This window comes from Glycine soja, chromosome 15 (genome assembly GCF_004193775.1).
Source record: "Glycine soja cultivar W05 chromosome 15, ASM419377v2, whole genome shotgun sequence".
Lineage (NCBI taxonomy): Eukaryota > Viridiplantae > Streptophyta > Magnoliopsida > Fabales > Fabaceae > Glycine > Glycine soja.
The window spans coordinates 35573190-35578026 of NC_041016.1; the positions used below are offsets into that span (position 1 = coordinate 35573190).

The 4837-nt window shown below is 36.0% G+C and overlaps 1 long non-coding RNA gene across 1 annotated transcript; it reads left to right on the plus strand.

Annotated features, from left to right (window-relative positions):
• The first annotated feature begins 1525 nt into the window (after positions 1-1525).
• On the plus strand, positions 1526-2556 carry LOC114386374. The gene is made up of 2 exons (XR_003661066.1): positions 1526-1767; positions 1948-2556. It is a non-coding gene; the product is annotated as an uncharacterized LOC114386374 (long non-coding RNA).
• The last annotated feature ends 2281 nt before the right edge of the window (positions 2557-4837 follow it).

Here is a 4837-nt window from a genome sequence, read left to right on the forward strand (position 1 = left end):
GCGTGTCCGCTTCACGGAATACGGTGAAGCTGATGCATCAGAAATAGGAAGAGGAGGAGGAGGAGGAGAAGGAGGAGAAGGAGGAGGCGAGGCAGGTGGAGAAGCCATGATCCTGTATACATCATTAAAATGTAAATTTGGATTACAGAAAAATATCGACATCAACAGTTCATTGTATTCAAAAACTATAAAATAAATATTAAACTTAGGTACACCACTATAAATTAAGAGAACAAAAGTAAAAAAACATGATGTTAAACATGTAAAAAAAATTCAAAACTTACTTTTGAAGTCATTTAAAATATATTAAACCAGTATAAGTATTTCGTACATAATATAAATAAAGGTTACACAAATAAGACTAAAATAAATCTTTAATCCTTTATGTTTTCGGTTGTATTCAATTTATTTCTTTTTTATGTTCTTAAAGTGAGTCAAACGGATTTTCTAAAATAATAATCATTTCCAATCTAAATTATTATTCTTTTACAGATTGGAGACACGAAGAATAAGGCCCTTGCCACTACCACGAAGATTTGTAGTAACCCAAACCAAGAAATCGATCATTGGGGTCGTACATGATCCTCTGAACAGTGTCGAGGGACAAAATTATGTTTTATTTGAGATTGAGAGTATTTTACATGCGCTTGGCTTCGCGGCCTCAAAGGATTACACGACCCAAGGAGTTGCGGTCCTATAATTTGGTGTGCTAACATAACGTTGATTGCATCAAATCAAGCGTTGATGGTGAAAAAATTGCTTACGCACGGTGTGGGATATCATGCACTCACACACGCTAGAAAGCATAATTTTACTAATTGAACCATCTAAAGCTTGCAAGTCTCCACCCATCATCATGTTCGAACTGAACAGAAAGTACCCACAAGCATGCACTAAATTGCCTATAAACTCAAAACGTGTTTAATTGAATTTATTTTAAACTCTGTCATATGTGTTTCATTACAATTATGAGGCATCTCACTGCTAAATTTGGTTCAGCTTGGTCCTTCTGTCCTTGCTGCCAATGGCCTGCATAATGATAGTTTAGTGCAGTGTCGATTCTCTTCTAGGGTCAATCTCTAGTAGGACTTTAAGGTTTTTATTTTTTATTTATGACATAAAGGTTGATTGGATTAAGATATTTGAAAACTGGAACTTCAAAAGAGTCAAATTACTCTTCATGCCTTATTCTGGAATAGGACAGTTTCCTTTTCCCTGAATTTTTATATAACCTAAAAAATAAATGTAGATGGATTTGGCTTCATTCAGTCATATGGTTTGGACTTTAATCTTCGTTAATGTCCTTAGCATCATTTTCTTAAATAAGAAGACTGCAATGTGCAAATACTTTAGCCAACTTCTATAAGTTCTGGAGATGGTTTAGTCCATGCACCATTAATTTGATCAAACTGCTACTGGCACTGTTAGAAGCAGTGGATAGATAGAACATTACAAAACTGGAAAACATAGGTCTAGTTTCTATGTTATGATTTATGTTGTTATGATATCTCAGGTTTTTCTTATTGCATTTATCATCAGTAGTTAACATATTGTGTTGTACAGTTCATAGACAATGACCAAAGACTGGCTAGCTCAGTGATAAAGGGACTATTGAAGTACTGGCCAGTGACAAATAGGCAAAAGGAGCTCATGTTCATCAGTGAGTTGGAAGAGATTTTGGAAATGACTAGCATGGCTGAGTTTCAGAAGATCATGGTCCCATTGTTCCGACGAATGGCTTTCTGCCTCAATAGTTCTCATTATCAGGTAGTTTCTTGATTACCAATTAATTTTTTTTGGTTTGTGCTGAACAAATAGATGAAATGGTTTTATAATGTAATTAATTGTGGCATTTTTTGACAAGACTCGGTTGAATCATGTGTTGCAATAATATGGTTATGTTGGTATGAGTGAGAGCTGCATATATTGATGTGGTTTATTATTCAGGTGGCTGAAAGAGCACATTTGCTATGGAACAATGAGCACATTCTGAATTTGATAACGCAAAACTGACAGGTGATTCTGCCTCTAGTGTTGTCAGCAATTGTACATGATGGTCAAAGTCATTGGAACCAAGCAGTGCTGAACCTGACTCAGAACATAAGGAAGATGTTGTCTCAGATGGACGAGGAGCTGGTAGCTGCATGCCAATGCAGGATTGAGGAGGAAGATTCAAGTGCAAGTGATGCAGCTGAGAGGAGAAGAGTAACATGGGAAAGGCTAGAAGCTACTGCTGCTAATTGTGTCCCAATTCAATCTACTACTTCTGTAGGTGGAGCTGGAGATGTTTTAGTCCCAGTAAAATCTGCTACATGCTCAGTGGCATGCTAAGCTAATTAATTGGTTTGAGTAATGATGTAAGGTTAAGGTGGTTCTAATTACTATTACTATTACACAATAGTGGTGTGGTTATTGAGTTTTTATTTGTATACAAATACTAGCCTCAAAAAGAAAATGAAATTGTGGTGACTTGAGGGGTCTTTGTTTGACAAAGAAAGTGTTTTCAAAGTGGTGGTGAGTAGGTGATAGTGTTATTTAATTTATTTTTGGTTTGAAGGAGCAGATGCAGAGAGCAGAGAGAGCAGGTGTGGAGGTGTATGTGTCGGTGGCTTATTCGTGCGTGCAATTATTTGCAGTGTCAACACCGTAACCCTGACACTTTATTCAGTTTTTTCTTACCTTCTAGACCCCACTCTTGTCTCTTCCCCTACAACTATGCGGTGTCTTTGCTACTTTCCCACACTCATTGCCCATATGCTATTATCTTCTCTCCCTATGTTCATTCCTTGTCTATTTTTACCTTCTTCAACAGGTTTTCAGGCTAGAGTTATCTAAGTAAGTGGGTGTTTGCTTTCAAGTTAAAATTTAGTCTGAGTCTTTAAATTGATTATGAAGTATTCAAAGACACACTAACTTAACTTACTCCAAGAAAAACATAGGATTAATTCCTTAATACTAGACCTATGTTTAAGCTCAGTTGGGATAATTCATTCAATTTTTCTTATTTTCTGTCTTTATGTTGTTGGTTTAAGCTCAATGTTTTTTATGTATTGATGGCTTGGTGCAAATCAAGAAAGCGAACCCAGAGGCCGAATTTAAGGAAATTTCAACCATGGTAGGTGCTAAATGGAAGTCTGTTACTGCAGAAGAGAATAAGCCTTATGAGGGGATATACCATGCGGGGAAAGAAGCTTATTTGCAGGTGATTGCAAAGGAAAAACGTGAAACTGAGTCAATGAGGTTGTTGGAAGACGAGCAGAAACAGAGGACTGCGATGGAATTGCTTGAACAGTACATGCAATTCAAACAAGAGGCAGAAAAAGATGGAAAGAAGAACAAGTAAGTTACATATACCTCCCTTTGGACCATTCTTCTCTCTTGTGTGGTTATTGATGTGTTTTATACATGTTCACAGGAAAGAGAAGGATCCATTGAAACCAAAGCACCCCATGTCAGCTTATTTGTTTTTCACTAATGATAGGCGAGCAGCTCTTGCTGCCAGGAACAAGAATTTGTTGGAGGTAATTGTGTGCCACCCTTGTTTGTGAATTGTGATCTTAGAGTTCATTAATCATGATTGAAGAACACATATAAAGGGTTCATTATTTAAATTCAGGTTCCAAAAATCACATCTGAAGAGTGGAAAAACATGGCAGAAGAACAAAAAAGACCATATGAAGAGGTATGCTTCTTTGGTGTATCAATTATCATTGAGTCATTTAGACGCATAACTTATTATGTAACTCTTAGATGGCAAAGAAAAATAAGGAGCAATATGCCTTACAAATGGAAGCTTATAAACAGAAGAAAGATGAGGAGGCTGGCCATTTCATGAAGGAAGAGGAAGACCATATGAAACTTCAAAAACAAGAAGCATTGCAACTGCTTAAGAAGAAGGAGAAAACTGAAAATATAATCAAGGTTTTTTCTTTTACATCTTTCAGATTTTAGCATTTAACAATCTGGATGTATGCAAAACAAAGTAAGAAAAGGGACAAGGAAATCAAATCCCAAAACAAAATAGCAACAGGTGACTTTTAATCATAAATGTATAGGATTTGACTCGACAACAAATTGGCAATTGATTAATTACAGATTCCTCTATAATTATTAGGAATAAGTGGTTCAAGATAGACAAGAAGAAAACAGGTTTGAACAACTAAAGAAGTACATGCCTATATGGTGTCAAAATTTGATAGATCCACCCAAGCAATTTAATCAAATAATCATTCAACTAGTTAGATAAGCACACTGACATTTTTCAATACAACACACACTAATGGGCTTGAGACTTAACAAGAATCGTGTAACCTGTGATCACCAGTGATTTTATACCAAAGCAAGCGAATCAAACAAATAAAAATAGTGCTCACATATCCATGTGGATTTTCTTAAAGTAGGGAGAATTTGGTGGAACTTCAGAGGGAAAGGAAATTCCACAAGGTTGTAAATAAGCATTACAAGGATGTGTTTCCATTTTCCATCATATCGTGGCCTAACTTCCATAATATTCCTCCCTGTCTACCTAATTTTGTGTTTGTTTCACATGTCAATGGTCCTTGCCACATCCTGTTTTGAAGGGTAGCAATCAAGCAGAGAAAAATTGTATCCACGCTTTAAGATTGGCAAAACTATCACCACATACAACAATTCAATCGAAGAAAAGAGACAAAGTAGAAGCAAAAACAAAAAGAAAAAACTTACAGAAAATGATCAAAGAAACTAAGAAACTGTCAATCAGTAATAATAAGTAAACTATTCCCACCCGCCATCAACACCATAAATAAAAAAAATAGCACGCCCTCTACACAAGAGATATACTAAGAACAAAACCATT